Source organism: Pinus tabuliformis, chromosome 4_1 (genome assembly GCF_031772625.1).
Source record: "Pinus tabuliformis cultivar Carrire ecotype Pingquan chromosome 4_1, CPIR1, whole genome shotgun sequence".
Taxonomy (NCBI): domain Eukaryota; kingdom Viridiplantae; phylum Streptophyta; class Pinopsida; order Pinales; family Pinaceae; genus Pinus; species Pinus tabuliformis.
The window spans coordinates 56,819,716-56,846,960 of record NC_142303.1 but is presented as its reverse complement, the minus strand read 5'-3'; the positions used below and the strand labels follow the sequence as shown (position 1 = coordinate 56,846,960).

At 39.4% G+C, this 27,245-nt stretch overlaps 1 pseudogene; it reads right to left on the bottom strand.

Annotated features, from left to right (window-relative positions):
• LOC149174141 (indole-3-acetic acid-amido synthetase GH3.5 pseudogene) overlaps positions 1-25,695 on the bottom strand; it is a 34,813-nt pseudogene extending 9,118 nt beyond the window's left edge.
• Positions 25,696-27,245: the final 1,550 nt, after the last annotated feature.

The following is a 27,245-nucleotide window of genomic DNA, read 5'->3' as shown; positions in this document are numbered from 1 at the left end:
ATTTCAAACCACTTGTAGCTAGAATTTAGCCCTTCTAGCATGAGAGGTGTTGTTGGGAAAAGTATCCAATACAGAATGCCCCTATCCCACTCTAAGAGGTGATAGTGCCTTAGCAACAAACAGGTAAACTTATTCGAGTATTCTTCTTTATGGAATGCAAGTGAGGAAGAAGGATCTAACTAACCTGTATCTTCCGCTAGTTTGTCGATCCAGATCACTCCTCTCTTCAGTAGCTCCCAGCTTCTTGCTCCTTCACTGGCCCAGCTTCACCGAATTCCTGCAAGATCACAAGAGAGAGAAACTACACAAAGATACATATATACATTCATAAAGAGCTCAAGATCAGATTAAGCTAAACATGTAAGCATAACAACACATCATTGGTATACAACATGTAGGAGAAACTCAAATAGTTTATTGATAAGATAATAAAGTCTGAGAGGAGATACAACCAAGTGAGTTCTTATCCAGCATCTACCTCCCAGCGATGGAATCCCTTCATCTCCTCCAACAAAACATAAATCACCCAATGTGCTAATGTCAATCTCAAACCAACAGCAATTCTCTGCAAAGTACAAAATTCCAGCCTCCTGAACCTCTGGGTGAGAGATCCATATATAGATGTGAGCAGAGAGGATGAGTCAGCTCATGTTTTGACTTGTGGCTTCTCTCTGTCAGTTCTTGCTTCCACTTGGAGGTTGAGAACCTCTTACTCATCACTAGTCGAATTCATTGAGGCAAGTGTCATTGGAGAAGATTCTAGAAGTTTCCAGGGTCTTTCCACCTCGTTGAATGAACTTGCCATTTGTCATTTCCCGCTCAGCGCACCCTGGTAGTGCTTCTACCTGCGTTGCAGTGCACCTAGCCAGTGTAATCTTTGCATTTCAGCGCAGACAGCTAGTGGAGCCTCTGAATTGATCCTGAATTGACTGTTTCTGAGTGGTTTTTTGTGGAGAACTTCTGGGAGAAGCTGTCTTTGGTTGACCTTGTTCCTTTAGGGGTAGGAACAACTCATTTAGGGACTTTGGATCCCTTGGATTATGGACATTTCATGCTTAATGCTGTAAGGCACAAAAATGTCTATAACAGTTGCCCCCTAAAGTATGAGGCCGTTTATCGGGTGAAATGCTTTATTAGGAGGATCCGAAGTTCTTCCAATGCTGGGAGGAGACCTGTAATAAGATACAATACAATACATTATTTTTCATACTGCTTTCATGATCTAGCTGAGGCGGGCATTCCCATGCTCAGCTTTATAAATTCATTTTTCTGTACATAGAACAGACAATCGTCTGATGATAGACTGATAATTTTGATGAAATCATCATCCTTTTGGTAGGATGATTATCTGTTGTAATGCTGTACATGTCAATGTCTTTATCTTTCCTGAATATATATCGCAGCCCGGATGGATGAAACTAGATCCGGGGTCTTCAAACTCGTTCAATCTTCACTCTAAGTACAAGTCGATCCATGTGAGAGATGTTCTGAAGTCGAACATGGAAAGACATCACTTGATTACCGGTCAATGAGGTAAACCGTTAACAAGCGCGAGAGGAATCACCAATAATGATAATGACCCTCAAGGTACTGCAGTAAAATTCACGTGGTGTGAATAAAGGACTTGGCGTCGAACACCACGCAAAATCTTTCGGTCGAAGGTCATTGATGTATACCTGTCGCTGGAAGTGAGAAACTTGTCATTGAGGCATGCAAGCTTCAAAGTACTGAAGGGGTTGTTCCTAGATCAACTTCTTGGATAATGAGCTGATGTCGACAAGAAGCGATCCATCAAAGGAGGGCCTTAATGTATCCCACATCAGTGACACGGAACGGAGCAAATGATTTTAATGGAGGTGAAAACGATCTGATGATATATGGTTCAGGGTGGCGGTCATGAAAGGATGAAAGATAATGTATGGTAGTGGACGGGACACGGTTGACTTCTCTGGATGACTTCTCTTGAACATATCGGCGACACTTGTGTGATGGATTGGTAGCATTTACCCCAAAGGTGGATGGTATGGCGAGACCATGGTGATGTGACCGGTGAATGAAACAACCCAACCCGACTCAGGCACGGAGTGGAAGTGTCATGTTCAAGAGCGACTTGCTACTAATAAAGTTCTTTGAGTTTCTTCCCAATTTTTCCCCAGTCATTGCTGACCAGTACCTCTTTATTTTTGTCAAGCTTGAGGAGGATAACATATGCTTGTTCTATAATTTTCCCTTCGGGCAAACCCATTGCTATGTTTTAACGAGCCTAGCGATAGTGAAACTCGTTCTCGTCTAAAGACAAGTTTGTCGCTATTTAATGTTTTTAACGAGTCTAACGACAAAGATAACTCGGTCCTTTTCATTTTTAGAGAGTCTAAAACGGTACGTAAAGTCAACTCCGAAAGTCCTTTTTCGTCATCTTATCCCTTAAGTCCAAAAAAGTATAAAACAATACAGAAGGGATGAATTTTCAATAGTTTTAACGAGCCGAACAAAACAAGCGCTCGATCTTTTTGTGCAATAATCCCTCAGGTCCAAAAAGATTAAAATCTAGAGGAGGGATAGCACTTCCGGTCGCTTTAACGAGCTGGAAGGCCAAAACTCGGCAATCTTTTCATATTTTACGAGTCAAATGAAAAGAGCTTAAAGAAGACTCGTCTTTTGAGGAACGAGTGATAAAACGGGTTAGCAGCTGATTCCAGGTAAGAGTTGGAATTTTCCAATCACGGCAGTGTCACAAGGATGGCTAGTGAAATCACTCTTCGCAGCTGTTCCTCAAAATCGGTAAACAATCATATGGAGGTGAATGATTGGCCAATGGAAAAGTGGAGGTGACGGTGCAAACACGACCAAGGCTTTAATGGCTGATAATGTTACATTCACGGTGGTTATTTACCGGGGGGATAGTTCATTTTTTAACGAGCTTAAACGCGGAAAAACACTGCTCAATCTTATGTTTATTTTTTAACGAGCATGAACTATGTGCTAAAACTGTTCGATTATCCAGTCATATGATAAGAATGTCTCATGTAAGATTCCATCTTTTATGGAGCTTGCACCTTACCAAAGCTATGCCGCGCATCCTTTCGTTATGCAAGTTCGGCAACGACTAATCCTACGAGTTTAAAGGGTTAGACCTACAGGTTTAAAGGGAGGACCTAAAAATTTAAAAAATAAATAGTTGCCCCTTGCTTGCACTCCAAAAGGTTTGCATGCCCCCAGGCATAAAGTACGATTTCAAGGTTACCCCTCAATTTGCAGATAAAACATTTGTTTTACCAGGAAAGGCCTACCTCTTTCAGGTTACCCAAAGATTGTTTCATCAATGCAGCGAACAAAACACTTCTTCGGCAATGTCTACCGAAATAGACAAAGGTGAGAGACTCCGTCTGTCAACTCACATAACTTTGACAAAAGAATCTTATTCTAGAATAACCCCTCTTCCAAGACGGACGGGGTACAGACTAGTCATATTCTCCCGCGGAAACCTACCCTATACCCAAAGTTTTCCTGCCGAAGCAGACCAGGACGCATGCCCCCTGGGTTCCAGTCATATCCCTCCGAATTACTCGCGCTCATCGGGAGGACGGACTGTAGGTTGAGACATTTCTTGCGTGAAGAGACCATTTAGGGAAGGTATATGACTATTTGCGATGCGTGATCCGGGAAATGAAAGCTGGTCCACGAGCTTGACCACTCTTCCTTCGTGTGGAAAACACATTACTCTAAAGAGTGAGGAGACGATGGCTCCCATGCAATATATATAGTCTCATCCAAGGAGTAGGTTATAATCCAAGGGTCATTGAACGACCATCACGTTCATTTGAACGGTCTTCCCTTTCAATGTGATAGGCACATCGGGGAGGATCCCTAAAGGTCGACTGGTTCCTTTATCAAAGCCTGTCAGATTTCTCATTTCAGGCAAAAGCGCTGGCGAACCAAGCGCTTTCCAAGCAGTGGAGGAAAGGATACTCACAGATGCCCCTTCATCAATGATGGTGCCAGCCATGACCATTCTGTATATTTGGACGATAATTCTGAATGGTATGCTTGCTGGCAAACGGGGTCTGCCTAGTTGGTTCCAGTCGAAGGAGACAACCAGGTTGCTTGGTGGTGGGACCGAGTAAACGGCCGGGTATCGCTCTGACGAACTTCCTTCCTGTGATAAAGGAATGGGGGGAGTGCCCCCGTGCTCGTCGGAGTCTGTGTTGATGAAGAGAAATTGGATGGTGTCATCTTTATCCTCTTCAGTGACTGTATCATTCGAATATAAATCCTCTGAAGGCAAAACCGGGTCAACTGCCGCCTCGACCTTTTGACTTTCGTCAGGTATGGATTCAGCTGGTTCATCTTCAATGACCGGCGCTTCAGCTGACCACTTGAGCAGGCCAGCTGGATTTTCAACTAACGAAGGACTCAGCAAGAGTTTTTTATATCCAGGAGGATTCAGTCGTAACGGTGAAACCGGACGATCATCCAAAACTCTTTTCGCTTCATCTAAGAAGGGACAACAGTGGATGGCGTGGTTGCCTTCGCACAGTCTACAGGGAGATCTAGCTCTCCCTTTTTGTCCAGGGACTTCACTTTCGCTAGTTGACGGTATGCATTCAACATGGCTATCAGAGGTTGATGCCACCAGATTGTGCAAACGGGGAGACCAGTCCCTTAGTATCCGAGGGATGCAGGGACAATCTCTGTGGAAGTGGTCTCCCTTGCATATGACACATGGCGATTTAGGCCTAGTCAGTGCTGTGTGTGGATTTCTGTCAGACGACACTTGTTTGCCCCCAGTTGCTTTTGGCTCCTTCTTCTTCTTCTCTTTCTTCTTCTTTTCCTTCTTCTCCTTAGGAACCTGGTTTTTTGTTTTACCAGTTCCGTCAAGCGAAGAGGAAGGAGGAGAGGAGGAATTAGAGGATGTAGAAGGCTGGTGGGCAACTCTGGATTGATCTAACTGTTGATTCGACTGTTCAGGAATATTGGTGTTCTGAACGACATTAGTTGAGAAGAGCCAGACCGGCAAGCCAATTGTCAGTCCTGGAAGCGACAATGTGGCCATATGGGGCGCACCAACATCTCCCCAAGAGGAGAAGGGACTAGGATTTCCACCAAGGGGAATTCCTTGGTTGGTGGGTTCCATTTTCTCAACCTAAAGATCAACGCAGGAAAAAGGGGTGATTGTTCCGTTTAAAATAAATTTTAACGACGCTTTAGACACAACTTGCTTTTTCAGTTTTAAAGAGTCGAGAAAAAGCTAAAGATGACTCTAGTCTCCTTCGATGTTTTAACGAGCCCGAAGTGACAAATGCTCGGATGGACTTTTTCCATTATAGAGTCTAAAAAAGGCCAAAAGGAACTGCTCTGGAGTTCTAGGTAGAGGGTGTGCCAAACTTTTCGCAAAACCGCAGAATACTTTTTAAGGTACGGGCGGTCAATCTTCCTAAATGCTGTGTTCAGTGCATTGCGATCAGTAGGGCAGCCGACACGGCTTCCTAAGGATAAATGTTTTATGCCTATAGGGGTCTCCCAATATATACTCGACGGTACCTGGGAGCACAATCCGTACTGGCGCTATCATCCCTCAGGAGGAATCACCCAACCATCAGCGAGATCGACAGTCACCAGGTTTTACGACGCCGGAACACGTCTCTAGCCTAGACCTCTATGTTGTGTGTTAAGTTACAAAGCGTTGTTAAGTTCATTCAATTTATTTTAGGTTGATCTTTCTTAGAAGTTTGCCTTTTTGGATCACCACGAGATGTATGATACAATTCCTAAATGCAGTCTAAAGATGATAAGCAAGCTTTTATATCTTTTCAACAATGAAAATCCTAGCTACAAGGGGAAAAGGAAGATACAACTTTTCTCAAAGAGCATAGAGCACACTGTAATGCACTTTTTCCTAAATCAAAGCATGCAAACTATCAAAATGCAAATGCACAAATGCATGTATTTGTTTTCGCTTCCTTAATATTGATGCCTAAAAAGAAAGCTGTTGTATAAATTTGAATTCGATTTCAAGTGAAAACATAAACAAGTTCCTTTTTCAAAATCAAAAAGACGATTACGACACCTTATGATTTACTTGTTTCGACACTAGAAATGCATAAATTCAAACCAAATGACAAAAGTAAAAGCTAAATCAACTGTGAACAACAAACAAACTCACTCCTAAGATCAAAACGACACTTACGACAGGTCTAGATCTAAGGCGACAGTATGACTAGTTTACTTTTGTGATGGGAAACTGCAAATGATGTAACAAATACACAAAGAACAAATACAATTTCTTTATACAACTGAGGCGGAATTGAGGCAAAGAAAAGGGGTTTCAGATAGGTACACTGACTGATAACAGGCTGCAAAAAACAGAGATCAAACTGAGCAAAAGGAAGCAGGGAACCACAGCTGCACAAGGCAAAGACTGTTCAGCGCACTCCCAACACAGAGGTTTTGACATTCAGCGCAGGTAGCCTTCACGGGACCTGCGTTGAAATGCAGAACCTCTTCACAGAGTCTGCGCTGAAGCAGAAACGAGAGTTGTTTCTGGGTTCTGGGTTACGGTTTGCAGTTAAATCAACAGTTTTTGGCCAAATCAAAGCTATCAATTAGGTACAATTAGGAGGATGATTTATAGGAGGACTAAGATCTATCACAAAGGGCTGTTAGAGCACTTGTGGATCAGTTTGTTCAGATCATAAAAACAGGCCCAGTGAGTGGACTAGAGTGGCAGATCTCTACTTTGCACTTGAAAATGGCAAGTGCATTTCGATTCAGCACTTCTGAGTTTATGAGAAGAACAAGACCAGAAACACAAATAAACCAACAAGATACTTCCCCAGCGGAGTCGCCAATTTGTTGTTGGGAAAAGTATCCAATACGGAATGCCCCTATCCCACTCTAAGAGGTGATAGTGCCTTAGCAACAAACAGGTAAACTTATTCGAGTATTCTTCTTTATGGAATGCAAGTGAGGAAGAAGGATCTAACTAACCTGTATCTTCTGCTAGTTTGTCGATCCAGATCACTCCTCTCTTCAGTAGCTCCCAGCTTCTTGCTCCTTCACCGGCCCAGCTTCACCGAATTCCTGCAAGATCACAAGAGAGAGAAACTACACAAAGATACAGATATACATTCATAAAAAGCTCAAGATCAGATTAAGCTAAACATGTAAGCATAACAACACATCATTGGTATACAACATGTAGGAGAAACTCAAATAGTTTATTGATAAGATAATAAAGTCTGAGAGGAGATACAACCAAGTGAGTTCCGATCCAGCATCTACCTCCCAGCTGTTAGGATATTCCGACACATAGGATATAGTTAAGTTCAACTTGGTCTAGTATAGAGTTAAGTTAGAGTTAGGTAAAGTGTGTTTCTTTACCGTTGTACATTTTGTAACTTACAATCCGACGGTCACGATATGTAGTGATCCGACGGTTCACTCTCACCTCGGTATTACCGACACTTGATCCGTGGCTTGACACCCGATTGGTCCATGAGTTCTATTTAAAGCGCATGGAGGGTCATTGTTCGGGTAATCCGTGCATGAGAGAAGCTTATGTAAATTTTCATTCTTTGATTAATAAATTGCCTGTAGTACCCACGTTGGGACAGGCCGTGGACTGTTTCCCTCCTTGCACTTTGAGGGTTTTAACCACGTCAAAAATACTGGTGTATTGATTTGAGATCTGGTTGTGAGCGGTGTTCTTTCTGAGGAACTTACCCTGTAAATTCCTACATGGTATCAGAGCTATTTGAGGGCCGCGTCCGTTGGTGATCCAAATCTGAAGCCGGTAGAACTGCATGCGGCTGTCGTTTCCTAGATCTGCTGTTTCTGACTGCTTTCGGGCCGAGAGGACTGCTCTGTTGCGTTCGGAGCATCTGTTCCAGTGAGGAACCCCTTTCGTTTCACGCGAAAAGGTTTCCGGTAGCCCTAGCTGCGTCATTTTTCAGATCGGGAGGTATACAGTTTTTTTTTGCAGTTTACTGTTATTTTCTCTCTGCTTATTTCGGTCTCAGTTTATTTAGCCTTTTTTTTAACCGGATCTATACCTTTCATTTCTGCGTATGCTCTTTGCCCTGCGACTCTGTGCGATCTGGGCAAATCAGAAACAGAAAGGAAGGATTTTTCTCATGCGTATGCTCTTTTCCCTGCACCTTAGTGTGATCTCGGAAAATCAGAAACATTGAGAAAAATATTTAGTTTTTCGGCTAAAGCTAACTTTGAGATTTTTTTTTTAAATTTCTAGTTTTTTGGCTAAAGCTAACTTCGAGCCGCAAGGTTCGTTTTTCTTTGCATATTCGTGTTGGGTTTTGTGTTTTGTGTTTTGTAGGGAAAAAGAGCTTTCTCAAGGCAAGCACGCAAACCAAGGCCCCCCCCCCCCTCTCTCTCTCTCTCTCTCTCTCTCAAATTTTTTGTATAGATCAATTGGTTCAAAGCTATTTTAAGAGAGTAGAGGTCTTGGGTTCAAGTCTCCATTTTGTGGGGGCGGATTTTTTCATTCCCGCACATTCGCGCACTTTGCCGGCAACTTCAACAATTTTTTTTCAAAAAGCCATAACTTCTTCATCCGGAAGCCTTTTTCAGAGCCGTTTTTTTTAAAACCGCCTATTTTTTCGAGATCTATCCATTGGAACACTTACTTTCAGCATCTTCAGCTTCAGTTTTTTTTAAAAATGGAAAGTCCATGCCAAGTCATTCTTGACAGCACTAACTACTTCCAATGGGTAGCCTACATGGAAGATTTACTTAGAAGTAAAGGTCTCTTCAGAATAGCCACAGACCAAGAGAAGAAACCAAAAGATGAAGACAAGGCGGCAAAATGGGAAAATAGACAAGATCAAGCACGTGGTTTGATAGGGATGTCTATTTCTCCTGATCTTAGATTCCACATTGCAGAACTTGAGACTCCTCATGAAGCATTAGAAAAACTTGCTAAAGTTTTTGGGATTAAAAATGAAATTAGAGCCCATCAACTTGAAAATGAGCTGCTTACTTTGGATCCTAATAATTTTTCTTGCATTGAAGATTTCTTGTCCAAATTCAAGACCCTTAGATATCTCTTGGAAGGTGTTAAAGTTAAGAAAGAAGATGGTAACCTTATTTATTCCATCCTTACTAAGTTGGGACCAGCCTACTCTGTATTTGTTTCCACTTTCCATTCTACAAGGGAAGCTTTCATTTGTCAAGGACAAGACTACAAAGCCCCTTCCTTTGACTCCTTTTGTGATTCCTTAATAAGAGAACAAGAAAAACTCTTACACCTTGGTCTTCTTAATCTTGGAAACTCTTCCACGAAAGCGTTAGCCGCCCAGCAGCAACCAAATTCAAAGAATCCTAAGAAGTCATATCCTCAAAAGAATGGTCCTAAACCATCTCAGCCTCAAAATGAAAGATCATTTCAGCAAAATGATAAGACCAATAAAAACAAATGGAAGAAGACTGATAGACATTGTAACTTTTGTAATCGAGATGGCCACTTAGAATCTAAATGCTTTAAGAAGATGGAAGCCTTGGAAGCCGCAATGAAGAAACATAACATCCATGTGGAGCCTACTTCAACTTCAACTTCCGGAATGGCACTTTCTGCATGTCATTGTCAATCATCTCAGTCTGGTTATGCATTAAATGTATCTTCTTCTTCTTCTCATTCTCATGAGTGGCTCATTGATTCTGGAGCCTCTTGTCACATGGCCAAAAACCAAGCCATGTTTTCTTCTTTAAATGATTGTAACACCAAAAATATATATGTTGGTGATGATAGATCTCTTAATGTTGTAGGGACTGGAACTGTTCATCTAGACAATGGTCAGTTTAATGATGTATTATGTGTTCCAACCTTATCCTGCAACCTTCTATCTGTCTATCAGATAACTCATTCAGGTGAAGGTAAAATTGTTGAATTTTCACCTCATGATGTTGTAATCAAGGATCTAAAAGATCCTAAACAGATTCTAGCTACTGGTCTTGCTGATGATTCCAAAAGGTTGTATAAGTTTCACAACTTTGGGTCATCAAATCTTCCCTCAGTATTTGTTGCTCATAATGATGAAGTGAGCAAACTTTGGCATGAGCGATTTGGTCACTTAAACTATCGCTCCCTTCAGCATCTATGTAAAGAAAATATGGTGACAGGTCTTCCTATGGTATCTTGCAGAGATGGTGTTTGTTCCGGATGTGTACTCGGAAAACATCATCGGGACAGTTTTGACAAACGTGCCTCTTGGCACGCCTCAGCCCCTTTACAGCTTGTGCACAGTGATTTATGTGGTCCTCTTCCTGTTGCTTCATTCTCTGGCTGCAAGTACTTCTTAACTTTCATTGATGATTTCTCCAGACGCACTTGGGTATACTTCTTAAAACTCAAGAGCGAAGTATTTAACACTTTTTTGGCCTTCAAAGCCTTTGTTGAAAAACAATCTGGACATCAAATTCTTAAGCTAAGAACTGATAATGGTGGAGAATATGTTAAAAACACATTCATCAACTTTTGCACCGAAAATGGAATTCAAATGCAACATACTGTTCCATACACTCCACAACAAAATGGTGTAGCTGAAAGGAAAAATCGCACCTTAAAGGAAATGGCTAATTGTATGCTGCAATCTAAAGGACTCAGTCTTAGTTTTTGGGCCGAAGCAATTAATTGTGCAAATTATATAATCAATCGCACTCCTACTAAGGTTCTAGAGAATATCACTCCAGAAGAAGCTTGGAGTTCCATTAAACCAGATGTAAGTCACTTTCGTGTGTTTGGAAGTGAAGCATGGGCCCATATTCCAGATGAAAAGCATAAAGCTTTAGAACCTAAGAGTGAGAAATGTACTTTTGTTGGATATTCTGAAGATGTAAAAGGTTATAGACTTATTCCATTTAAGTCCAAAAATGTTATCATTAGAAGAGATGTAAAATTTGATGAAAATAAATCGGCCTGCGAGCCTAGTCCGGCGGATGTGCCACCTCTTCCTATCTCTTCTACTTTTGAAAACATTTCTTCTTCAGATGATGAAAGCGAGGATGATAATCCTCCCCCACCTTCTCAGGATCCTCAACTTCCAAGATGGGTCCGTGCTACTCGGGATGCAGCAGGTGATCTTGCCGGTGATCCTACAGATCAGCGACGTACACGTTCTCAGTTTGAAAGAGCCTCTTCTTTACTGGCTCAAGCTCCAGTAAATCATGATCCTGACACTTTTGCAGAAGCTTCAGGCCATCCACATTGGGAAGCAGCTATGAATGAAGAATATCATTCATTGATGACAAATGATACATGGGATCTTGTTCCTCTACCAAAGGGACGCAAACTTGTTAGATGTAAATGGGTTTACAGAACCAAGTATGGACCAGATGGGAAAGTTGATAAACATAAAGCTCGTCTCGTTGCTAAGGGCTTTTCACAGGTTGAAGGCATTGACTACACTGAAACCTTCTCCCCTGTTGCCAAAATGAACTCTATCCGCCTTGTTCTTTCCCTTGCTGCCTCTTTAAAATGGGAAGTCCATCAGATGGATGTTAAATCTGCCTTCTTGCATGGGGACTTGCAGGAAGAAATCTATATGGAACAACCCATTGGCTTCATACAAACAGACTCCAGCCTTGTTTGTCGACTTAAGAAATCCCTTTATGGCCTCAAGCAAGCTCCTCGGGCTTGGTATGCCAAAATGGATAGCTTTCTTTTAGAATCTGGCTTTTCTAGGTGTCATTCTGACAATACTGTCTACACCAAGAAAGTGGGCAACTCTCTTATCATCCTTGTTCTTTATGTTGATGATCTTATTCTTACTGGTAGTGATCCCAACCTTATAAACCATGTGAAGTCCAGCCTTAAAAAGAAATTTGAAATGACAGACTTAGGACACTTACACTATTTTCTCGGTCTTCAAGTCTTGCAATCCCAAGAGGGTATTTTCCTTTCCCAGTCCAAGTATGCTTGTGATATTCTTCGTCATTTTCACATGGAAGACTGTAAGCCAGCCCCTTCTCCCTTTCAGTCTGGAGTCAAACTTTCAGTCTCTTGTACTTCTCCTGAAGTTGATGCTACCTTATACCGTCAACTTGTCGGAAAACTCTTGTATTTAACCCATACTCGTCCTGATCTTTCCTTTGTTGTTGGCCTTGTTGCTCGTTTTATGCAAAACCCCCGTGAAAGTCATTGGAAAGCAGCTAAAAGAATACTTCGTTATGTTCGAGGTACAGTACAGTTTGGGATTCATTACAGTGCCAAAGCAGCTCCTCTGTTAGTTGGTTTCACTGATTCTGATTGGGCTGGTGACCCTGATGATCGGAAGTCTACTGCCGGTTATGTCTTCACTCTTGGTTCAGGACCTATTACATGGGCTTGTAAGAAACAGGCTGCCATTTCTCTTTCGTCAGCAGAAGCAGAGTATCGTGGTGCCGTGGAAGCTAGTAAGGAAGCCTTGTGGCTTCGTCAGATCCTATCAGAGTTTGGCTTTGAGCAGCAGCATCCAACCACACTTTGGTGTGATAATCAAAGTGCCATTCAGCTATGCAAAGATCCAGTCCAGCATCAGCGCAGCAAACACATTGAACTACACATGCACTTCATCAGAAAGCTCATTCATGACCATGTTCTTGAAGTGCAATATTGTCCAACAGATGATCAGGTTGCAGACATCTTCACAAAGGCTCTCACAGAGGCGAAGTTCACTAAACTTCGATATATGCTTGGAGTTCAGGAAGTTGTCACTAAGGGGGGATAGGCTCTAGTGCCTCCTTCCTTCTCCTATTGTGTCATATTTGTAAATCCTTCAATCCTATCCCAAGTTGTTCTTAAGGGGGGATGTTAGGATATTCCGACACATAGGATATAGTTAAGTTCAACTTGGTCTAGTATAGAGTTAGGTTAGAGTTAGGTAAAGTGTGTTTCTTTACCGTTGTACATTTTGTAACTTACAATCCGACGGTCACGATATGTAGTGATCCGACGGTTCACTCTCACCTCGGTATTACCGACACTTGATCCGTGGCTTGACACCCGATTGGTCCATGAGTTCTATTTAAAGCGCATGGAGGGTCATTGTTCGGGTAATCCGTGCATGAGAGAAGCTTATGTAAATTTTCATTCTTTGATTAATAAATTGCCTGTAGTACCCACGTTGGGACAGGCCGTGGACTGTTTCCCTCCTTGCACTTTGAGGGTTTTAACCACGTCAAAAATACTGGTGTATTGATTTGAGATCTGGTTGTGAGCGGTGTCCTTTTGGTGTTCTTTCTGAGGAACTTACCCTGTAAATTCCTACACCAGCGATGGAATCCCTTCCTCTCCTCCAACAAAACATACATCACCCAATGTGCTAATGTCAATCTCAAACCAACAGCAATTCTCTGCAAAGTACAAAATTCCAGCCTCCTGAACCTCTGGGTGAGAGATCCATATATAGATGTGAGCAGAGAGGATGAGCCAGCTCATGTTTTGACTTGTGGCTTCTCTCTGTCAGTTCTTGCTTCCACTTGGAGGTTGAGAACCTCTTACTCATCACTAGTCGAATTCATTGAGGCAAGTGTCATTGGAGAAGATTCTGGAAGTTTCCAGGGTCTTTCCACCTCGTTGAATGAACTTGCCATTTGTCATTTCCCGCTCAACACACCCTGGTAGTGCTTCTACCTACGTTGCAGTGCACCTAGCCAGTGTAATCTTTGCATTTCAGCACAGACAGCTAGTGGAACCTCTGAATTGATCCTGAATTGACTGTTTCTGAGTGGTTTTTGGTGGAGAACTTCTGGGAGAAGCTGTCTTTGGTTGACCTTGTTCCTTTAGGGGTAGGAACAACTCATTTAGGGACTTTGGATCCCTTGGATTATGGACATTTCATGCTTAATGCTGTAAGGCACAAAAATGTCTATAACAAGAGGGATTTCTCAAATAAAATAATATTATGTTCTAGATAAAACTCAATTATAGATGGCTAACTTTGGATTTTTTTGTGATTCTTGCAGGTGAAAGAAAGTGTGATAATCATCACCAATGGGCATGGAGTCAAAAGGAAAACTCAATTACAGACAAAAATGTTTTGTGGAAGCTCAGGCATTTTTGGCTTACTAATGTTAATATGAACATTTACAGTTAATCACAACAAATTGAAGGAAGTTGGAGCAATATAGCATTGAATTCCAAGTAATCAAATAAGCTATGAAAACTGATAACAACATAAAATCATGATGAGATGGAATTGAAACCAAAAATAAATCTCAGGTTAAAAACATAGTATTGCTGCAACTGTACTTTTTATTAATTGAAAAAATATACAAAAGTGGTCTTTCTCACATTCTCGATCAACCTCTCTTCAAAGTGAAAAAATTACACATATATAGAGTGAGGTCTCTATTTAATAATCTACCACTTAGGATAGACTTGATTCATAGCTAAGATACCTAATTCTATTTGACTTAGGAAACATTGAGCCTTTGTAGGGATTTTTCTGTTTTACACAATTTCAATACAAATAGGAGTCTCATATCATTTATGAGATCAACAAATTTTGTTGTTGAACCTTATCGAATCCAACCAAATGCTGAGTGTGCTGGACTTCTGATGTGATCTTGCCACATGGATGTGCTGACCTAGTTGACTTTTCTGACCTAGACCTCCATCAAGTCAAATTTCAAAATTTCTGCAACAAATATGGCCAGGAAAAATTCTGTAAAATAGGCCTCAAAGATAAGTACATATCTTCCAAATCCTGATGTCGGTGTAAAAACAAATAGAGGATTTTGTAGATGAGCTCGTGTTGAAAAAAAAACCTCCTTAATATTTCCAAAATTCCTTTCCATTTTCCCAAAAATTGAGCTCGAAATTGACTACTAAAACAGTCATTTCGAGAATTTCTGTAGCAAATTTTGGTAGAAAATTTCAAAAAACACCTTTCTACTAGTTATTTGACCTTTCTGATAGTGATGAAGTCTTCATTGATTTTTATTAGCTAAATACATTCCATTTACACACCCTTAGCTGATATTTCTACTTGCATTCTCCTCCATGAAAAGCTACAACAATTCTGTAGCAAATATCTAGCTTAACTATGGGGAGGTGCTATGAAACTATGAACTTTCTGAGTTTTTGTTTTTTTCATGATTTCTTGTGCTTCCTTATTACTCCTAATATCCTATTCAACTATGCACAATGCTGAAACTATTATTTAAACACAGTATAGGAAAAAATGAGGGTTTTACCATATTCAATGAGTGCCATCTACTACAACAAAAATATTGAGATTTCTCTTTAAGAGCTAAGCTTTGATCATTTCAATTTGAGTTTCTAATGCTTTGACTTGTCCCTGAGAAATTGATAGCAAAGTCTTTGGAAATTTGACCATGGTAACCCTGCAGCCTCTAACAGAAACGAAGGCAACCCACATTGGAAAATGCTTGGGTGAAGGCAGGGTCCTCCTCCAGTAGTTTCATATCCATTGGTTCATATCTCACAACTGGGCCTCCTTTATATTGTTTTTTATGTGCTATCATAGCTTCAAAACGTTGAGAGCTACTTTTCCCCTGCAAATAACCCTAAAGACAACTAGACCAACTATGACAACAATGGACTCTTTCTTAAAGACAGCAAGACCAACTCATGGACAACAAAACTAATCTAAAGTGAAAAGAAAACAAGGTAGGAATGAATTTATACAGTGTGAATGTTTAGGGGATAAAAGAAAATAACATGTATTCATGACCCACCGTGACTTTGACCCACAACGTGTTTTTAAAAAAAAGTATCGTTACCACAGCATCACAATTTCGTAGCATGACAAGTGTTCCAAGTGACAGATCCACTATGGAAATGTGAGGAACTTTCGTAGCAAACTCTTGGTTTCCCTAACGGGAGTTGCTACAAATTTTTGCAAAATTGTCAAAATGCCAATCATGAACAAATAAACTCGGAACACATGGAAGTTTGGATTTTAACCTTTATGACTGACCCTATTTAAAATCATATTGACCCTACATAATGACAAGATGACCAAATGACACTTTGTACGTGAACTTTTATTTTGAGAAAATTTAAAACCATAGCAAATTTGACCAATTGACTCAAAAACTATTTCTAAGTGTTATCATAGATAACAACAGGTAAGGCAAGGAAGGGGAAATGGAAGGTGTCCCATTCCAAATTAGATTCTTGTCATGGAGGCAAGAAGAAAGACATATCGAAAGTTAAGTGCTTTCATTGTCATGAAATGGGACATTTTGCTACAAACTGTCCACTCAAGAAGTCCAAGAAGAAGTCCTTAGGAGGAGAGGTGGGTGAGGCTTTGGCCTCTCAATTCCAATTGGAATTTACTCTCATTGCATGCATGGTGTCACCAATTATGGGTAGTGTATGGTACCTTGATAGTGGAGCTTCATTCCACATGTCTGGTGACAAGGAGCTGTTTAGTGACCTAGAGGAGAAGGATCTCCAGATGCATATCGAGATGGGTGACGACACGAGGTATAGTGCTACTGGATTGGGCACAGTTACTTTTCAGAGGGAGCAGGGTGCTCCTCTCACCTTGAGAGATGTTATGTATTTACCTAGGTTGAAGAAGAACTTAGTATCAGTCGTCATGTTGGAGGATAGAGGCTATGATGTGGTCTTTAGCAAAGGAAAGGCATTCCTTCGACACATAGCCACGGGCTAGGTAAAGAAGATAGGGATTTGATTTAAGAATCTCTATAAGTTGGAGGTAGAGGATTGTGCTTCTTTGAGCATGAAAGCTTTTGAGATTGATACCGATGCCGGTGAATACACCATGCGAGCAATATTGATGCAGTAGAGGAAAACTGTATGTTACCATTCAGAGACATTCTACCAAGATGTTGTGAACTATCCCACATATGAAAAGGAGTTGTATACAATGGTTCAAAGTGTGAAGAAGTGAAAGCACTATTTTATTGGCAAGGAGACCATCATTCACACAGATCACCAGCCTTTGCAGTACCTCTAGTCGCAGACCAAGCTTCAACAAGCACGTCATTTCAGATGGACAGGATTCCTCCAATAGTTTCACTTAGTAATAAAATACAAGAAGGGCACCAACAATAAAGTGGCAAATATGCTTTCTCACCCTCCTATTTCTGCATCTATAGTTTTGTAAAATGCTTCTTTATCTTTTGAAAGTTATGCTGAACAATATGTTGATGATGATGATTTTAAGGATATTTATGCAAATCTAACTCATGGATCACAGGTGGATAATTACCATTTGCAGGAAAGTTGTTGTACCACCTTTGCAAAATTTGTATCCCCACCAATTATAGAATACATGTAATCAGAGAGGCACATACCTCTCTTGTGTTAGGTCATTTTGGTGTAGGGAAAACTTTGTGTCATTTGTAGAGGTTGTGTTATTGGCCTCACATGAAAAATATTGTGACTCGATATGTAAAGGGATTTGTGTTGTGTTAAGTTAGTAAGCCCACTAATAGAAATTTGGGGCTTTAGACACCACCTCCTATTCCGAGTCGTCCATGGGAAAGTGTGTCAATGGATTTTGTAGGGGGTTTGCCTTTGTCTAGGAGAGGTCATGACTATTTGTATGATGTTGTGGATTGATTTAGAAAAATGTGTGTCTTAATGCCTTGTAAAAAGAAGGTCACTGTAGGGAAGACTTCTCATCTCTTCTTCCAATTTGTATGGGTCCACTTTGGGTTGCTCACATCCATTGTGTTTGATCGAGACTCTCACTTTCTTGGATAGTTTTGGACAAGTTTGTGGAGAATCATGGACACCAAGTTGAAGAGGAGCACGAAATTTCATCTGCATACTGATAGAAAAATAGAGGTTGTCAACCACATAGTGATACACTTACTTCAAGGCTATTGTGGCAAGCATCCCAAGTTGTGGGATGAGTAACTTCACTATGTACAACATGCATACACTAGGTTGTGCATTCATCCAATCAGAGCTCAACGTTCAAGACATGCCTTGGCTATTTTCCAAGGGATCCCTTAGACATGGTCTTTGGGAAAGATGAATATTCCAGTGGGAATGATGATAGGGACAAAGCGCTAAAGTTCATTCAACGAATTCAGATGATTCACTAGGCAGTGCATGAGTAGTTGGAGAAAAGTCAAGCTCAATAGAAAGCTCGACATGCCAATCACTGATTCGATCACTAATTCCAGGTTGGAGACAAATTGTGGCTCCACATCAGCAAAGACAAAATGGAAGGGGAAGGAAATAAGTTGAGACCAATCCAATATGGCCCATTCACCATATTAGAGAAGACTGGAAACAATGCTTTTCATCTCGATTTTTCAACATACATGCAGATTTAATTAGTGGTGAACGTTGAAAACTTGAAGATTTATGAGCCTCCTTTGATCATGGACACCAGAGAGGTTGGACAAGTTCCTATAGTGGACAACTTTGCACCAGAATACTTGGACAAGCTACTGTAGGGCATCATTCTTGACAGAAAGAACATGACTTTATGACGGGGAGATGTGGAGTACCTTCGTATTGGTTTCAAAGGAATGAATCCAAGTAAGGCTCGATGGATTGAAAAGGAGAAAGTGAGGGAGTGATTCTCTCACTTTCCAATTGACTGATAAAGATTTTGGAATCCCAAAAAATCATTAATGGGGAGGAATGATCCAGGTGGCTCTAGAAATAGAAGTGGCCTTGAAAAATATCAAAAATCAAAGTCATTATATGGAAGTGAAACTAGGACTAGATCATAGTTCTCATCGCCCCGATTCCAACGGTGTGAACGACACTCAAATCCAAGTTCATATGCTCAAGATATAGCCGTTCAAAGATTTCGTCAAACTAGGCCAAGTTGCAATCACTAACGAGGTGGCAATTTGGTGAAGGGATAGCACACGGAAAATGGCAGTCGGAAAGGGTGAATTTTTCGCCTCTTTAATTTTCCTAATGACCCCTAAAAATCCGCTATTTTGTTCATAAGGTTGGTATTAAAAAAAAATATAAGGGGCCAGGCCACCAACCCCACCACCCCTCCACAAATATATTATATTAAGAGTTTGAAAAAAAACTGACCAGTTGGTGGGTGGTAAAACCCCTCCAACCAGCATGGACTAACTGTAAGTCAAGTATGGCATTAGCACGGTCTATCCACAACCACTAACGAATATATATATACCAACCATGAGGCTGACGAGATTCGTACTTGCCCGACCCGGTGGGTCGACCCGCCAAAAAGTGTGGCCTCATATCCATTCATAACGGCGGAACCAACAAAGTCCTCACTACATGCTAAATGTAACACGGAGGAACCAAAATGGGAGTCTCGCGGTTTGGAACCCATGACCTCCCAATAGAAAATGCCTTATTTTTACACCGCCAACCAACAAGCTATTAAGCCTTTGTTGGAAGGTCCGCCACCCACTTATCATTTGAACCCTTCACATTTTCCATTGGACCCATCAGCGGAGGAGCGGAGCGGAGTCTAGAGCGGAACCTTGAAGAGGGGTAACTTTTGATGCTGAGAAGATTCCTTTGGGGTCTAGAAGTTCCACTGTCAGAATATGGTCGATTTTATAGTCGTTTGACTCGATTTTGTGCCATGAATCCAATGGTGATGTTCGTTTCTGCATCTGAGCTTTGCATTTTTCATCCATAACAGAAATTGGAGGTATAAGGGTAATTTATGTAAAGTTGATCGTAATTCATTTTTGCTTACATTTAATGAAAGAATGATTCCCCACTTTGAGCAAGGCCCCGAGACATAACCCACATTGGGTGAAATCCGTAATCAAATCATTTGTGTGACTTTGATTTCATGGTTTCTTTATGATTTCTACTTCTTTTTATATGTTTAAGTTACTTGCTTACATGCTCTTTTATATGCAATTATGTATGTTTCACTCTTTATAAGCTGATTGTTGTTGAGGCTATGAGTCATGAGAATTATTTCACTCTCTTTTCAGTAGTAGGGTTGGATGAATAATTGTTTTTAATTAAAATATATGCAAGTTAGTGTTCCTCTTAAACACACTATGAATTCTCCCCCCATATTACATATATTATAACTAATAAACACTTGTCTTATGCCTACTAACACGTTCATTTCAATTTCCACACTTTTGCAATTAACACATGTTTAGACACAAGAAATATGGATGTTGGATGTTATTCTAACACCTCCCAAAAACTAATGATCAACTCACTTGATAAAGGGACACAAATTTTCCATTATTAGACCTCAATCCTATTTTCCTCCAACATTTATTCATTTAAGTATGACAACCCACACCTTTTCAACCAACACTTGCTAAATCACGATAAACAATTAGTAAACCACATGATATGTGGATATTGGAGATTATTTCCAACACCCTATCTACAACTAAGCATACACAAAGTTAAAAAATGGGCACACCTCTACCCTTATGAAACCTCAAATGCATACATCCTCTAACACCCAACTTGGAGGCATGTCATTGAAGCTATATTTCCCACAATCATATTTTAATGGTGTTTGATAATCCTAATGCATATAACAACTATTAAAATAGTGTGACAACTTCATCATTGACCTTATCAATAATGTTATCAATGAAGTGCGCCTCTTCATTGCTATTTTTTCTAATAATGTATTTGGTACCTCTATTAATCGATTGTTTCCTTAGATATGCTATCTTTCTCTTTGACTTCTTATATTGACTCATGGGTACAATAGAATCCTTATTTCTCTTCCCTTCTTTGACAACTCTAAATTTTAGTCTCATTCAATCATATTTAAACATAGGATTTTGATCCAAACTCTTTTTTGTTTCAACCTAATAATTTATTCCCTGGGGATCTGCTTCTTAGTTTCAACATTGTTTCCCTTTATACCAAAATCCCCATTCAAGAGGCCATTGATGTCATTACTCGAATCACTAACCAGGACACTGCCAAATTGGTTGGCCTCTGCCTCACCTCGACTTTTTTCAGTTTCCAAGGTGAATTCTATGAGCAAACCTGCGGTGTTGCAATGGGTTCCCCTCTTTCCCCTATTGTTGCTAACCTTTTTTATGGAGTATTTTGAAACCAAGGCCTTAGCCTCAGCCAAATTTCACCCTAAGAAGTGGAAGAGGTTTGTTGATGACACTTGCATCGTTTGGCCTCATGGTCGTGAAAAGTTGGATCTATTTCTAAACCACCTTAACTCCCAATCTAAATCCATTAAGTTCATGATGGAAGTAGAGGTGGATGGATGCCTTCCTTTCCTTGACATTCTCCTCTCTAGAATGGATGATGGTTCCATTTCTCACAATGTTTTTTGCAAAAAAACTCACACGGAGCAATATCTTCATGCTAGTTCTCATCATTTTCCCGCTCAGAAATTTGGTGTTCTCAGCACCCTTGCTACCCGTGCGCTGAGAATATCTGATGATAACCACCTTGAGCAAGAGAAGTCTCATCTCCTTGAAGTCTTTAAGAATAATGGGTACAACAGAACTCAGAGCCTCAAGGCCTTTCAAAGAGCCTGTAAAGAATCTAGAGTTAAAACTGCTCGTATTGATCCTATATCCAAGGTTCATCTCCCATTTATTCAAGGGACCACAGATAGGATTTCCCATATCCTTAGACGAAATAATGTTTCCTCTTCGTTCAAGCCTCTAAGGACCATTATAAATTCTCTTAGTTCAGTTAAATACCCTATTGATCCGAAAGACATGAAAGGCGTTTACCTGATTCCATGTTCCTGCGGTACTCCATATATTGGAGAAACAGGTCGGTCGATTAACCAAAGGATCCATGAGCACGTTACAAACATAAGGCACAATCGTTCCTGCTCATCGGCTCTTGCTGAATATGCGTAGAAATCCAAGCACCATGTCTATATTGAGGATTCGAGTGTCATAGCTAGGGTTGACCATTTCTACCATAGGAAGCTTAGGGAGGCTATTGAGATTGAAGGCATGCTAGGAATCTCAACAGAGATGATGGTTGGAAGATAAGTAAGAGTTGGATTCCAGCCCTCTCCTTATGATCCTCTTACCCCCCTTTTTTCCTTTATATATATATTTTTTCTCTTTTTCGGTATATATGTATATAATTATAATAAACCCTCCTGCTCCTAAGTTTCTCTTTTCCCGTCTCTCAATTCATTTAAACTTTTATCCTTTTTTGACCCTTTTTAACTTAATTAAAATCGATTATCATTCTCCTAATTTCCTCATAATACATTTCCTCTCTTTACTTTTCAATAGATATTATTTAGATCTAAACTTTTTATTTTTAATCTCCTTGAACCCCTTTTTATTTAGTTTTATAGCTTATTCTTTGTTGTTAATTTATGAGTATTCCTTATGATATATTATTCCCAAAATCCAATGTATAACTAAAGTGATTAACCTACTCTTAACCTCTCTTTATTCGTTTCGTTAGTGATTATAACCTAATTATTATTTAATATTAAACAACAACTATTTTTATCTTATAACTTTATTATTATAACAACTATTAATTACTTATTCTTAACCCCCTTATTAATTTATTTATTATTTAATATTAAATAACAACTATTTTTAACATTATTATTATAACAACTATTAATTCTTAACCCCCACGCGCCCCCCCCGCCCCCGGCCCCGCCCTCGCCCTTTATTAATTTAATCTGTGCTCCTAACATCTATTTTATAACTAATTTTAGAATATCAAATATTTTATAAATTTAAAATATTAAACCCCCCTTTTTTATGAATTTAAAAATATTAAATATTAAATCTAACTTTTCAAAGAGTTTATTTACTTGTTTGACTAGTCTCCAACCTAACCTTGGGCAATGATGCATCCTTACTATTTATTCATGAAGATTCTATGATTTCTCTCACCTTGTCTTGAAAATGAACTACATTAGTTGGTTCGAAACGTCGACCAAATCCTAATGATGTGATTAATCCGAAAGACTTCTATCTACAATATGGATCACAAAATTCTCAGATCTAACAATATTTATATACTCATAATTGGTTACTCTTTGATTGATCACCATTCTCATTGGGCTTATCTCTTGGATTGAATAGTCTCATTCACAATATCCACCAACAACATTTTAGGCAAAACCTTATAGCAACAACTATAGCATTAAAATCACACCATATAGCATTGATACCATGTACAAAACATTAAAAAGTTTAAAAAAACATACATAAATTACTCAAAACATATAGATTTTTCTAACACTTAACCTAACTTAGAATTGTTTTATGACTATAAAATCTCCACTCACAACAATGTTTATTATCAGCAGAAAAATTAGATTCAAGTTATAAAATTTCATACATTTTAAACATATTACACATCTTACAATAGAAAGACATGTCCCCTATGAGTCTAACATGTTCATTTCAATTCAATTTGATAGGGAAAAATTTCCGTTGGCACACATTAAATGTAGAGATTGGATATTATTTCTAACACAAATTAATCAAATTAATAATATAACATTTAATTTGGTGAATTGTGTCAACTAATTCACTACGTGATTATGACTTAGTTGATGCATAAATGAAGCATACATGGAGAACATCTCAAAGATTGAGAGAATGTGACGGTTTCATTTTGTACTTTGCAGGTGTTTATTGTAGTCAAAGACCAAGAAAAAAGATGGTGAAAGTAAATAATTTCCTTTTATATTTTTTAGAGGAGGAAAAATATTCTGATTTATATTCATAATTAAAAATAAAGTTATATTTTTCATGCATATTGCATCTTTATATAAATATTTTTATATTTTTCACATGTTAATAATATATCCTCTTTTTTAGGATTATAAAAGACAATTCCATATTATTTTTCTATACTTCCCCATTTCATAAGCAAAATGTATTTCAAAATATTACAAAAGATGTCCTTTATAAGATATAGATATAAGAAATTGTGTATCATCATTACTTGTTTGTTTTGTTTTAAAACATTATAAATTTCAATATTTCCAACCTTATTATGGTCATTCTATTTGTTGTTAGTATTACAATCCAATGTGGGGAAAGTTTTAATTATTTTCTCCCAAAAGTGGCTTCCACCCCTCGCATTCTCCATGAGATTTGAAACTATGACCTGGTGGGGACTAAACCCCACGCAAACCAATTGGTCTACACCTCATGGGTTTTAATTGAAATCATTATAAAACATCAATAATCCCAAGCTCATTATGGTCACTTGATTTGTTGTTGATATTGCAACCCAATGTGGTAAAAAAGTTCACTCACTTGCAGTCATAAATAAAATATTGCAATGTCCACATGATGTAATACTATTTCATATCAACTTTAAACATAGATAAACTAATTAGAAGTAAAGTGAAAGATGTTTAAACCTTATACTTTTCAAAAATATTGACGTATACTTTTTTTTTGTTAACCTTGGCAGGACCTTCTTTTTCTATTTATAAAACACAAGTTTACACCACATATGTGAGATAGGTGGCCTCAACTTGCCCAGTGGGAAACCAAGTCTGTTGGCCACCTATCCTCGTTATAAACCATCCAAAAATAATATAGTTTTAGTTGATCTAACCAAGCTATATACGTATCAGTATCATGATAAGAGTCTATGTGTCTATCTATCATAAGCATGCATTAGTAAAAGTAGATGCTATCCACAAGAAACAAAAAAACATCCAACAAATTGACTAATCCTGTTGTTCTTCTGAGGAAGACTCCACTGGAGCCGGGTCTTTGGCTAAGTCTCCAGACATGTTAGCAAGCTCAATAATGCAAGGGATGTGGCTTTGGATTTGATCAAGGTGGATGTCCTACTTACACAGCTGAAATTGGATTGTTTGCAAGTCTTTTTTGTAATTTGGCATGTCCTGGAGGGTCATAGCCATCCCCACTGACATTTGCTCAATTTCCTTCCCCATGAGGCTCTTCATGAGCTAGTACAGATATAGCATCTATTTAAATTGGTTGAGTCTGCCCCTGGTACTCCCAGGATCCGAGATTACAACCCACCAATTCTCCATTTCCTCTTCGAACTCCTCCTTTTTTATCTTCTCCTCCCATTCGTCCAAAATCTTATGGATTCCTGCATCCGTTCCTTCCCTGTAAGTTGTTGTCGCGTCGCTAATGAGGCATTCTACAGGCTTCCTCCCATGCCTAGGTTCCGACGTGCTCGGGTCTGCTACTTGAGTCGACTCCCTCCCCTTCAGGTCAGACCATCTCTTCTCTTTTCCATGCCTATTCACACACGAGATGCATTAGCTCATAGGATGTGGTCTCATGCCTCTTCAGATTGATGCAGGTTCCCCTCCCCTCATGTTTCTCATCACAATTGCCTCTGCCCAGATGCCCCTCTGCCCCAAGATGTAGTGTCTCTCCTCTACCTGATGTGGTTGCACCTCTCTTCTGCCTCTCGTTTTCCTTTCTCACCTGCCTTGCGATAGTCTCACCACCCCCCTGGTTATGCCAATACTCTCGCCTACTCACAGGGGTGATGTCTCGGTGGCAGACCCAATTTATGCTTACGGCTCTCACCACCAGTCCATCAAGCCAGGTTACCATCACTCCCACTTGCATTGCCTTCCCTCGCCCCTCTGGCCAGTGTTGCTGCCTCACATCTCTTCCAAGAAGAGTTACCTCTCTTCTCTTCTCTTCCCGTGGCCATCGCGCATGCTTAGTCGCAGTCTCCCCACCCTCTTTGGTATACCAACTATCTCGTTCACTCACAGGAGGTTTCTCAAGGTTCCAGCCCTGGTTTTCTTTCTCGACTCTAGCCTCTGGCCCAAACGCGATCACCATCCCCCTAGCTTATGCTGGTCTCCCCGGCCTTCCCCCCAATTTCCCTCCCCTGTCATCTCCCGCACCCCCCAGCCATGAATTAACATAGTAACCATAGTAATGGGCTTATAAGGCCAACAAACATACCCGTAAACGGTTCGTAGAGGTCGTTGTTGGTAGCTCCACAGTCTTGCGCCCTCGCTCCTTCCTCCTCCCGTAATCTCGACTATACTCCTCTCTTTGTCCCGACTTCTTTCATAATCCCATTCCACCTTGCTTTGTCGCATCACCCATCCTGCCTTAACCGCCTCACCTCCTTCTCCGCCCTGGCCCTGCCTGCCACTTCTCCCATGTCTTCTGTCAGGTAGCATGCGGGAGGCCACCGCACCCATCGCCATGAACGTGTGGGGGGCGGTGGGTGGTACCCTTCCCTTACATAACATAACTACCATGTCTGACCAGCGTCCTCGCCTGGTTCAGGCACTCAACCCGATCGGTGGAAAATATTAATGTATACTTAAAAATATGTTAATAACATAAAAACTTTTTAATGTGGACAATGTAGTCCATAAATATAATTTAATGTCGACTATGTATATATTATGTACTGTTTAAAAAAGATTATGCATATGTCATATAAGACAATCCAAAAATGAATTTTTTTATGGTTAAAACATTTGAAGTAGTCTCACTATTTAACATTTTGGTTATATATATATATATATATATATATATATATCAAATTTCCCTTTAATCTGACAAAGATTTTTTGAACTTACAAGTTGATGTTGTGTACTCTATATAACATTAAAAATAGGCATATATTATGTAAAACATTTTTATGTCAACTATGCATATATATTATATATTGTTTAAAAAAATAGTGTATATATCATACAAAGCAATTGAAAAAAATAAAAGTTTATGGTTACAACATTTGAAATAATATTACTATTTTATATTTTGATATTTTTTAGGTATTTTATGTTTTGTCGATTTTTCCTGAAATCTAACAAAGATATTTTGGATAGAGAGAGAGAGAGCGCCACTACATATTCATTAGGATCTATTAAGAGGGGTGCAATTTTCTTTCAAATTTTGCACTCTAAAAGAGGTTTGCACCTAAAGAGATTTGAACCCTCTCGACACAAGCTAGATCTGTGCTTAATATTGATAAAAACTGAATATTCTATTAATTAAATGGCTCTCCAAGTGGGATACCTGGAGAGTGCCCAAGCATTATACATAATACACTTCTATTCAATCAGGAGAACCTAGTACATATAGGCTCTCACACTCTCCAGGTACCTCACCTGAAGAGTCATTTAGTTAATATATTGAGTTTTTATCAAATATAAATTGAAAAATTAAGTCTTTATGGTTAAAACCTTTGAAGTAGTCTCACTACTTTTTAGGTAAAAAATTTGCCAATTTTCCCTGAAATCCAACAAAGATTTGACTTACAAGTTTAAGTTATGTACTTTATATAGCATTCAAAAATAAAATTTAAACAATGAAAATTTACGCATTATATATATATATATATATATATATATATATATATATATATA